This window comes from Miniopterus schreibersii (genome assembly GCF_964146895.1).
Source record: "Miniopterus schreibersii genome assembly, chromosome: 4".
NCBI classification, from domain to species: Eukaryota; Metazoa; Chordata; class Mammalia; order Chiroptera; family Miniopteridae; genus Miniopterus; species Miniopterus schreibersii.
Genome location: NC_138105.1, coordinates 80,093,907 through 80,105,935, shown reverse-complemented (window position 1 = coordinate 80,105,935; position 12,029 = coordinate 80,093,907). Strand labels below are relative to the sequence as shown.

At 46.6% G+C, this 12,029-nt stretch overlaps 1 protein-coding gene and 1 pseudogene across 11 annotated transcripts in view; both read left to right on the top strand.

Annotated features, from left to right (window-relative positions):
- The first annotated feature begins 6,195 nt into the window (after positions 1 to 6,195).
- Positions 6,196 to 6,510, top strand: LOC308555936 (large ribosomal subunit protein eL36 pseudogene; annotated as a pseudogene). Its single transcript has one exon. The product of its transcript is annotated as a large ribosomal subunit protein eL36 pseudogene (transcript).
- A 5,085-nt stretch (positions 6,511 to 11,595) lies between these two features.
- EVI5L (ecotropic viral integration site 5 like) overlaps positions 11,596 to 12,029 on the top strand; it is a 33,597-nt gene continuing 33,163 nt past the window's right edge. For 8 of the 10 annotated variants that reach the window (XM_081133912.1, XM_081133919.1, XM_081133917.1 and 5 more), the window contains exon 1: positions 11,610 to 11,800. The gene's annotated coding sequence lies outside the window, so the exon portion shown is untranslated. Of the gene's footprint in view, positions 11,801 to 12,029 lie in introns of all 10 variants that reach the window. The other 2 variants (XM_081133918.1, XM_081133914.1) reach the window with 2 other exon arrangements.

Genomic DNA, 12,029 nt, shown 5'->3' with positions numbered 1-12,029 from the left:
TACACCCCTTTTTCTCCCACAGGCATGCATCTCCTAAACTCTAAGGGATCCTGCGAGGCTTGCAACCGAGGCAACAATGGGCAGCAGCAGTTCATCCCAGACAAACCCCTTGAACCTGTCCCCAAGACCCCTTTTCTCTGACTTCTCAGTGAGCCAAAGCAGACCAGCCTAGGCTCATTTCCCCAGCCCTTCCTTTCATGTTTCACTGCCTCCAACTTTAATAAACATCCTCTAAAATTTACCTGGACTTGTGAAATTTTTCCTGCACAAAGTCAAGAACCCACACAGAACAGGCCTGCCCTAGGTAGACCTGTTCAGAGCCAGGTTACCTTTCAGGTAACACCAGGACCTCTCAGTAGAAAAATGGAAACACACACACACAGAATATTTCTATTTTTTTCTAGCATATTTTATTTATTTTTATTGTTGAGAGTATTACAGATGTCCCCCATTTTCTGCCCTTTGCCCCCCTCCACCCAGTTGCTGCCCCACCTCAGGCCTTCAACACACTATTGTCTATGTCCACGGGCTATGCATATATGCATATAAGTTCTTCGGTTAATCTCTTCCCACCTCTCCTCCCCACTTCCCTCTGAGATATATCTGTCTGTTCCATGCTTCCATGTCTTTGAACCTATTTTGTTTGTCAGTTTATTTTGTTCACTAGGTTCCATATATAAGTGAGATCACGTGATATTTGTCTTTCTCTAACTGGCTTATTTCACTTAGCATAATAATCTCCAGGTCCATCTATGCTGCCTCAAAGGGTTAGAGATCCTTCTTTTTTATAGCAGCATAATATTCCATTGTGTAAATGTACCACAGCTTTTTTTATCCACGCATCTACTGATGGGCACTTGGGCTATTTCTAGACTTTAGCTATTGTAAATAGTGCTGCTAGGAACATCGGGGTGCATATATTCTTTCCAATTGGTGTTTGGGGATTCTTAGGATATATTCCCAGAAGTGGGATTGCTGGATCAAATGGCAGCTCCATTTTTAATTTTTTGAGAAAACTCCATACTGTTTTCCACAGTGACTGGACCAGCCTGGATTCCCACCAGCAGTGGACTAGGGTTCCCTTTTCTCCACATCCTTGACAGCACTTGTTGTTTGTTGATTTATTGATAAGAGCCATCCTGTGAGGTGTGAGGTGATACCTCACTGTGGTTTTAATTTGCATCTCTCTGATGATCAGTGACACTGAGCATTTTTTCATATGTCTATTGGCCATCTGTATGTCCTCTTTGGATAACTGTCTATTCAAGTCCTTTGCCCTTTTTTTTTTTTTTAATCCTCACTTGAGGATATTTTTTCCATTGCTTTTCAGAGAGAATGGAAGTGAAAGAGAGAGAAAGAGAGAAACATCGATGTGAGAGAGACACATCAACTGGTTGCTTTCTGCACACACCCTGACCAGGGCCAGGAATTAAGCCTGCAACTGAAGTATGTGCCCTTGGCCAAAATCGAACCCAGACCCTTCAGCCTTTGGGCTGACTCTAACCACTGAGCAAAACCGGCTAGGGTGCCCCATTTTTAAATTATAACCAGAAGCAGAAATCCTACCAGTGTTCCTTGAGCACTTCTGTGCTAAATGCTTTTTGGACATAATTTCAGTTAATCCCCATAACACAACTATCAGTGTCCTCATTGTACCTATGAGCAAACAGGCTCAGAGATTACTTCACCTGCCCATGGTTCATCAGCTTATAAATGCAAGAGCTGGGTTTGAGCCATGAAAACACATTGTTTTTCATTCACCTCTGTGCCTCCAACTCAAACCAGTTCAAAATAAAGAAAGCGGGGAGGAGGTTGATAGTATTAACTCTCATATTTGGGAAGTCCAAGGGAGAGGGGGAAGGGCCCAAATTCAGGCTCAAGTTTTGTTTATATGTTTACTATCTGACTCCCCGACAATGCAACCTTCTAGACCAAAGGTTGACAAACATTTTCTGAAAAGAACCAGAAAGCAAATGTTTTTTGGCCTGTGGACCATACAGTTTCTGCCACATCTACTCAACGCTGCCACTGGAACATGAAAACACCACAGATAATATATCATTGAATGAGCAAGGATATGTTTCACAAAATTACACTTGGCCCTTGAACAATACAGGCTTGACTGCATGGGTCCAGTTGTACATGGATTTTTTTTTTCAATAAATACCTATACTGTTTTCGATCTAGTTGGGAGTTCACAGGTGCAGAGGACTGACTGTATGCATTGATCTATGACATTATTTTTATTGGGTCTTTTTTTTATTGATTTTAAGAGAGAGGAAGGGAGAGAGAATTAGAGAGAGAGAATCATCGATATGAGAGAGAAACATCGATCAGTTGCCTCCCGAACGTGCCCCAACCAAGGATCAAACATGAAACCTGGGTATGTGCCCTGACCAGGAATCAAACCTGCCATCTTTCAGCGTAGGTGATGACACTCCAATCAATTGAGCCACACTGGCCAGGGCAATCTGTGTCATCTTATTTTATTTTATTTTAAATATATCTTTATTGATTTCAGAGAAAGGAAGGGAGAGGAAAAGAGAGATAGAATTATCAATGATGAGAGGGTCGTCATTGATCGGCTGCCTCCTGCACGCCCCCAACCAAGGATCGAGCCCGCAACCTGGGCATGTGCCTTGACCGGGAATCAAACCGTGATCTCCTGGATCCTAGGTCGATGCTCAACTGCTGAGCCACACCTGGCCAGGCAATCTGTGCCATTTTATATACGAGACTTGAGGATCTGTGGATTTTGGTATCCACAGAAGATCTTGGAATCAATCCCCATGGACACTTAGGGGCAACTTAAGTTTTGGGGGAGTCAAAATTTACCAGTGGGTTTTGACTGTGCAGGGTGTTGGCACCCCTAACCTCTGTGCTGTTCAAGGGTCAACTGTTTTTATGAAAAGAGCTGGGAGCTGGCTGTTCAGAAGGAGGAAACTGAGTCTATTTTCTTCACTGCTATAACCCTAGTGTCAAGAACACTGCCCAGGACATAGTAGGCACTCCATCAGTGTTTGTTAAATGAACAACTAAAAGAATTATTCTTGCTTGTATGTTCTTGGTGGAGAAAAGGTGACACAACCAGAGTGACTGGCGCGGATGGAATTGTTGAACAGACTGTGGGAAATCCAACTCATAAATATGGTACAGGTTTTTGGAGGAGTTTTTGCCCCTTAAAGAAGGGGAAGAGAAACAACTTTTATTCAGCATCTGTTTGGTGCTAGGGACCTGCTCTCTCTCATGACAGCCCTGTAAGGTGGTTTTATGCCATAGACTAAATGTCTGTGCCCTCCCAGAATCCCTATGTTGAAACCTAACCCCCAATGTAATGGTATTTGGAGGTTAGGCATTCTGGAAGTGACCAGGTCAGGAGTGAGACGGCTGTCTATGAAGCAGGAAGTGGATTCTCACCACAAATGGAATCTGCTAATGCCTTGATCTTGGACTTGCAGCCTCACAGGTGTAGAGGACTGACTGTATGCATTGACCTATGCCATTATTTTTATTAGGTCATTGTGGTTGTTTAAGCCACCCAGTCTACGGTATTTTGTTATAGCAGCCTGAACAGACTAAGACAGTCTTGTCCCCATTTCACATAGGGAGAAACTGAGACTCAGAGAGTTGAGGAGACCTGCTCATGGCTGCACAGCTTGAGACAGAGCTGGGTCTGTCTGATCTGGCATACTCTTTGTGCCCGGCTGAACTTCCTGAGGAGGTGGTGGCTTTTCCATCTCCACAGACAGCATCAGCAGAACTGGAACACCAACCCCTCAGGAAGGCCAAAAATGATATTCTCTCTTGGGTGGGCTATTCCTACTGCATTCACTATTAACCCTTCCACCTGGTATTCCATACCTTGTGATTAGATCCCGGACTAGCCATCCAGTTTTCCTTCCTGGGGACCTAGAGTCCTGCCGAAAAACTTTCAGTTCCTCTAGGGAGTCATGTTCTCTTTCATTTCCTAATCTTTGCTTGTGCTGATCGTTCAAACGGAAAACGTTCCTTCCTCCACCCCAATTCATCTCTGTTCCAACACGTCATTCTCCAGAATGCAACATTTTCCCTATAATGTGACCTCTTTCTGGAAGCTCTGGCATGTTTCCCTGTATCACCAAGCAAGTCTACAGTTTTCAGCCATCGCTGACTGGATGTCCTACAAATTTAAGTCAATTCTGACATTATCAACCTGGAGATAGTATCAGAGCTATTAAAAAAAATTCAACAGAGTGAATTTTAATGATCTTATTTGCTTTATTCAATGACTGGTGAATTGAATAGCATCCAGCCTAATAGTTAGAAAGGAGCTCTGAAGAGCTATGGAAGAGATTTTAGAGAGAGAAGGGAACAGAAACAAGGAAGTTTTACAAGGCAGAAAAAGGAGGCTGGTTATTGCAAGGTCACTTTCCCTGTAGAGGATGGCTTGCGCTGATCAGGCAATTCCTGGTTAATATTCCATTTCTGAGAGAACCGAAACTGTCATTAACTTAAGTCTCGGTTTGGTGACTTAGGACTTAGCATAAGTGACTTCATTTTGGGCCTGTTGTCTTGTTTTTAACAGATCCCACAGATTAAGGGCTCAGTCCCACAAGACGGCCCCCAACTTCAGACACCAATTGAAAGTCCAGGCCACCTGTATTTCTGATGAACTGACTATAAATCAGGAGTTGTCATGACACCCTCCTCAGTCCAATAATTTGTTAGAACAACTCACAAAATTCAAGGAAACATTAGCTAAACTTATGTTTACTGGTTTATTATAAAGGATATGCTAAAGAATACAGATGAACAGCCAGATAAAGAGGTACATAGGACAAGGTCCAAAAGGGTCCCAAGCACAAGAGCTGTGTGCCCCTGGAACTGGGGTGCACCACCCTCCTGCATATGGATGCCTCACCAACCAGTTCATCAAGTCATTGTTTGCAAGTTTCCGTAGAGCTTGATCTCCAGTCCTCTAATCACTTGATCAACTTGAGACTATAAAGGGGCCCTACTCTAAGCCATCTCATTAGCATGAACTCTGGTGTTATCAAAAGAGACTTCTTATGAATTACAAAAGACATTCCTTCACTCAAGTAATTACAAGGGTTTTAGGAGCTCTGCACTAGGAATTGGGCACAAAGACCAAATAATGTATATTTCTAATTATATCACAAAAGCTATCCTAGATTCCCTCCACACTGGGTCAGTGGCTCCTCTGGGCTCTCCTGACCCCTTCTCCACATGCCATGCAGAAACCCCACGCTTGCCCTGGCCAGTGTGGCTCAGTGGTTTGAGCTTCGGCCCTTGCACCAAAGGGTCATGGGTTCAATCTCCAGCACCAGTTGGGGTGCGTGCAGTAGGCAACCAATCGATGTGTCTCTCTCCCATCAATGTTTCTCTCTCTCCCTCCTCCCTCAGTTCCACTCTCTCTAAAAACCAATTGAAAAAATATCCTTGGGTGAAGATTAACAAACAAACAAACAAAAAGAAACCCCATGCTTTACATCTGCCTCCCCCTCTAGACTGTGAGTTCCACAAGGGGAGACTTAGTTTAGCAAATGTCTAGTGAACAAATGAAGTGAGTGAGCAAATCTTGGCTCATTCCACTGCCCGGTTTGACTTCTACACCATACACAGACACATCTTTTCTTTTTTTTTAATTTGAGAGAGGGAGAAACATCAATTTTTTTGTTGTTCCACTTATTTATGCATTCATTGGTTGATTCTTGTATGTGCCCTGACTGGGGATTGAACTCTCAACCTTGGCATGTCAGGATGAGGCTCTAACCAATTGAATTACCTGGCTAGGGCCCAGACACATCTTTTAATACCACCTCCTCCAGGAATCCTCCTTTCCCTGTCCATTTGGAGCTCCTTCCCAAACTAGTTAGTCTGGCTGCACAGATTCTGTCACACCCTGTAAACTTTGGTTTGGCAGCAGGAGATTTTCCCCAAAGATCTGCCCCAGGTCAGACGCCATTTACCTCCCTAATTCTTAGACAAGCGCCACCTGCTGCTTTAGAGGCATGTCTCTCCTTCTTTGAAATATGGGCCAGGCTGGGCTGGCCTCTCAGAAACTTGCTGGCAATGTAATTATAGAACCTCAGCTGACATCCACAGATCAAAAGGAAACCCCCGTGGGCTGTGGGCAGGAATGAGAAAACAGGGCAGTGGCCATGCCTCCGTGGCAGCCATTGAGCAGCAGCAGCCATGGCTTTGCTCTACCCAATCGTCTTGGGCCTCAACAGGGCCACAAGGTGACCAAGAACGTAAGCAAGCCGAGGCACAGCCGCCGCTGGGGGAGCCTCACCAAGCACACGGAGTTGGTGCGGGGCATGGTCCGAGAGGTGAGTGTGACTTTGCCCCCCATGAGCGGCAGGCCATGGAGCTGTTCAAGGTCTCTAAGGACAAAAGGGCCTTGAAATTCATCAAGAAAAGGGTGGGGACACACATTCATGCCAAGAGGGAGAGGAGCTGAGCAATGGCATTGCAGCTATGAGAAAGGCAGCAGCCAAGAAGGACTGAGCCCCAGCCTTTCTGTGTGTAATAAAACCTGTTCAGGAAAAAAAAGGAAAAAAAAAGGCAGCCTGTTGGGTGGTGTCTCGCCAGACTAGACAGTGCCACCCAGGGGCATGAGGTGGCTTCAACACAGGTTTACAGAACAGATACCATACCTTCCTGCCTCCTTCACTATGCACTGGCTAGACCCTCTGCCTGGCATGCCGCCTTCCCCCATCTCGCTGGCATTTTACATGTTGAGAGTTACGTCCTGGTCCTCCAGATTTGCTCACTTTTCTCACCTTAAATCTTAGCCCTTTCTGGTTACTGTTGCCCTCCAGCACCCCGGGAAGGAGGGTATGCCCAGAGTCCTGCCCTGCAGTACTTGGCTCCTGGGTCAGCTGTTCTTTTCAGCCCCAAAGGCTCAATTCCTGGTATTGCAGATAAACTGTGCCTCACGTCTTGGAACAAGGAGACTTCTAGGAACGTAGGTATGCTTCTCTCTTTTGGAGGAGGAAAACCTCTTCTGTCCTCTAGGTGTCACCAAACGGCTGGGAAAAGGGCTGTCCTCATATCTGCCATGTGTCCTCTCTCTTTTTCTCTCTTGGCTGCTCCACATCCTACCACTCTCCAAAAATGACCAATGACAGTACCTACATTTTCCCTGAGAAAACCAACAGACCCATTTTTGTCCTGGTCCTACCCATGATAGGGTGGCCACTCCCTCCTCCCTGCTTGAACCCTACTCTCAACCTAGGACTCCTAGCTTCCAGGCTGTTCCTGCTCCACCTCTTTCACAGGCTCTTCTTTTGCCTGACAGCTAACATCATGTTTCTTAAAAAAACAAACAAAAAAAAAACAAAGTCAGAGGACTCACACTTTCCAATATCAAGAATTAATACATACAGGCAGTAAAACTTTGGACATTTCTTGTAGCAATATTTTTTCAGATATATCTCCTTGGGCAAGGGAAACAAAAGGAAAAATGAATAAATGGGGCTACATTAAACCAAAAAGTTTTGGCACAGCAAAGGAAAGGGACAACCCACTGAACGGGAGAATATATTTGCTGCTACATCTGAAAAGGGGTTACTATCCAAAATTTATAGAGCTTATAAAACTCAACACCAAAAAAAACAAACAATCCAACTTAAAAATGGTCAAAGGACCTGAATAGACACTTCTCCAAAGAGGACAAACAGATGGCCAATAGACATATGAAAAGATGTTCAATTTCCCTAATTTAATTTGCAGAGAGATGCAAATTAAAACCACAATGAGCTATCACCTCACACTTGTCAGAATGGCTCTTATCAATAAATCAACAAATAACAAGTGTTGGCAAGGACATGGAGAAAGGGAAACCCTCTTGGTGGGAATGCAGATTGGTGCATCCACTGTGGAAAGCAGTATGGAGTTATCTCAAAAAATTAAAAATGGAATTGCCTTATGAACCAGCAATTACACTTCTGGGAATTTATCCAAAGACAGCCAAAACACTTAATTCAAAGGAATATATGCGCCCTTATGTTCACTGCAGCATTACTTACAATAGCCCAGATTTGGAAACAGCCCATGTGTCCATCAGTAGATGAGTGGATAAAACAGCTATGGTACATTTACACAATGGAATACTACTCAGCCATAAAAAAGAAGAAATTTGTACCCTTTCTGACAGCATAGATGGACCTGGAGAACATTATGCTAAGTGAAATAAGCCAGTCACTCATGTGTGGAATCTAATGAATGAACTGAACTAACAAGCAAAACAGAGACAGACTCATAGATAGAGAGCAGGCTGACAGCTCTGGATGGGGTGGCTGGGGAGTGGCGTGATCGAGAAAAAAAAAGAACTCATGGACACAGACAAAGTGTGGTGACTACAGGGAGGGAAGGATGTGGGTGGAGGTGGAGGAGGATATGGGGGGATAAATGGTGATAAAATAAATAAATAAAATCTAAATATTTAAATAAATAAAATAATTTTAAAAATATATATATATATTTTTAAATATATCTTTATTGATTTCAGAGAGAGGAAAGGAGAGGGAGAGAGAGAGGTAGAAACATCAATGATGAGAGAGTCATTGATCGGCTGCAGCCCGCAACCCGGGCATGTGCCCTGACCGGGAATCAAACCCCGATCGCCTAGGATCCCAGGTTGACGCTCAATCACTGAGCCACACCCAGCCGGGCAGGGAAAAATCTTTATGACACTAGATTTGGCAATTGTTTTTAGATATGAAATCAAAAGCACAGGCTACAAAAGAAAAAACTGCATGGATTAATTGGACTTCATCAAAATGTAAAAGCTTTGTGCGTGAAAGTATATTATCAAAAAGGTGAAAAGACAGCCCTAGCCAGTTTGGCTCAATGGTTAGTGTCAGACTGAGGACTGAAGGGTCCCAGTTCAATTCCAGCCAAGGGCACCTACCTTAGTTGCAGGCTCAACCCCTGGCCCTGGTCGGGGCACGTGTAGCAGACAACCAATCAATGTGTCTCTCTCACTCTGTCTCTCCCTTTCACTCTCTCTGAAAAGCAAGATTTCTCTCTCTGTGTGTCTCTCCCTTCCACTCTCTCTGAAAAGCAATGGAAAAAGTATCTTCGGGTGAAGATTAAAACATAAAAATTTTTTTAAAGTTGAAAAGACAGCCTACTGAGCCCAGCAGGGTGTGGCTCAGCAGTTGAGCATCGACCCAGAACCCAGGAGACCACAGTTCAATTCCCGGTCAGGGCACATGCCCAGGTTGCAGATTCAATCCCCAGTAGGGGGCGTGCAGGAGGCAGCTGATCAATGACAACTCTCTCATCACTGACGTTTCTATCTCTCTCTCTCCTTCTCCCTTCCTCTCTCTCAAATCAATAAAGACTTTTTTTTTTCATTGCTGGATTTTTTCCCCCACTATGCTTATAAAACTGGAATCAAAGTGTCCCCAAAATAAAACCATCCTTTGTGTGGAATTGGCACTATAAGAATGATACTGTCAAATGCCCTGTGCATCTTCCTGGTGTTTTCTTTTATTCTCCAGACACCAGAAGTCCCTATCTCCCAGGAAAGGCCCCAGAAACAAACTGGTTATGACCTCTTTCTGGGGGGCCCTTGTACGTCTGCAGTTCCCTCTGTCTCCCACATCTTGGCTACCAGTTGAGGTTTTTCTGTTCCTCTGAAGTTGTGTCTCACACCAAACTGTTCTTTCCTGAGAGACAACCTCTGGCAACAAGGGCAAAGCCAGAGACTTTGGCCGTTATGATGGCTCCTCAGTCCTCCACGCTCAGGGATTGTCCCTTGCTGGTTTCTTGGCCCTCACCACATCCTGATGTCACCCTTGCCCTCCTGACTCAACACCCTGTGTCCCATCTCCAACCACATCCATGGGGATCTCAGACTCCCTCTCCTAGGCCCACCCAGAAATCAGGGGACAATGTCCATAAATTCATTTCAACTTCAAACTCACCAAATCCAAAGTGACCTTGTAACTTTGTCAGGACTATAGAATGCCCAACACATAGCTGATTTTTAAAGGAGGGAGATAAAGATCTGTTCTTTCAGAAAAAAGAAAAAAAGAAGAAGAAAGAAAATGAGGGAGGGGCTATGGGCTTGTTAGGAAGATAGAATGCATATTTATTCTTTACCTGAGTTTTTAGAAATATATTTTGGGGCTTAACAGTTCCAGAATTTTCATAGATACAATGTAGGTAGTAAGAGAGGGAGACAGGGAAGACATAAAGAAGCAGAGGGAGAGTAGAGACGGGAGCAGAGAAAGTGCAGACAGGAACAAAATGTAGATGGGGCAGAGTTTAAAAAGGCAGAGAAAGATGGACAGGGACAGGGAGCAAATGGATGTCAGTCATTGTTCTCCAAACCAGACAGGACTTCCTACTATTTAGCAGGTTGAGATCTAGACCTTAGAAGGTCCTGGAACGTCCCACTTTGGGTCCCAGCCCTCCTGTTATCAGCCCCAATTCTGAATTTATGATGTCACCATCTTGTGACAAGGCCCTTCCTTGCCCCACCCCTGCAGGGCCCATCCCTGCATCCTGGAGTGAAAACATGTCCTTTTTGCTAAGCCTTGCCTGCTATCAGTGACTGTCCCTACATATCCTCCCCAGCTTGAGTGACCCCCGCTCTTCCCTTCCCTGTTAGAGAGTCTTGGGCCCACTATTCATTTAATCATTCATTCATCGGTTATAAGCAGCTCCCATGTGCCAGGCCCCTGCTCAACAATGCTGGGGACCCGAGACCTCACTTAGGCCCTGAATGTCGCCTTACCCCGCAGCCGTCAGTCTGGGGAGGGGGAGGGAAGGGAGGGCCGTGTAAGCAGTGATAACACAGCCTGGGGGAACATAAGGCAGTGTCAGCCTCAGACACGACACTTAACCCGGCCAAAATAGACTAGCGCTGGGGACCAGCCGGAAGCTTCGGTGTGACCCCCACTCCCAACAGCCCCGCCCACAGAGCCGGGCTCAAAGAAGGGCGTCCCATCCACCCCGCTTCGTCCTTAGGGATTTCTGGCAACGCCCCTTCTCAGGCCCAACCCATTAAACCTCTCCCTTATCTGGCCCCGCCCCGTCGCTGTCTAGGTCACGCCCCTAAGCCCCGCCCCTATGTCATTCAATGTAGGTTTCAAGCCCCTCCTCGGGGAGGTTAACCGCACACCAATATCACGATCCCATTGGCCATAGAGTGTTACTTCATCGCCCTCCTTCTGTTGTCAATCTTCTTTATACAGTCCCAACAGTTGCCAGGGCTTGGTTAGAGGGGCAGACGCTAATGGACATCTCAGGACGCCTCGTTATTGGGCAGAAAGCCCGACTCTGGGCGGGGCTTAGTGCCAAACGCTTGGTTGCCTCAGTCTGGGGTTCCTCAGGCTGTCAGCCTTCTCTCAGGGACACACCCCTCTTTCCTCGCTAGTGGCCCTGATAGGTGTTGATCAACAGGATTACACATTTCTATAGGCAAAAGCACCCGTCCTTCACTGCTTCCTTAATTTCAATTTGCTTCTCTTTTCGTAGGCGACAACCTTCCGGCTGTAGCCAGGGCTCTCCTTACGGAATGGCCAAACATCCCGTCACTCCTGGTCGGTGGGCGGAGCCAGAGTAACTGGGGGCGGTGAATTGGCTGACTGGGCTTCGGGGGCGGGGCAGCGGCTCCTGTCAGGGGGTGAAATGGTAGCGGCTGAGCCGGCGGCGGCAGCGGTCCCGGGGGGCGGCTGAGGGAGCCCGGCCCCGGCTGTAGGGCTAGCGGCGCGGCGGGGATCCGGCGGTGCGGCCTGGGACGACGAGGCTCGGCACGGCGATGGCGGCGCGCTTGGCGCAGGTAGGGAGGCGGTGTGGCCCGGGCCTCCCGGGCGCCTTCTCAGGCCGGCGGCTGCGGCCCGCCGGGGCCGGGCAAGACTGGGAGTCGGGCTGCCTCGCCCCGGAACCCGCGCTGGGAGCCCTCTGCACTCACGGCACGGATCCCGACCTCCGCCCACCCTCGTTCCCGACGCTTCCAGACTTCTCAGGGCCCTTCCCTGGACCTTTCCCGGAGCCCTCCCACCCCACCC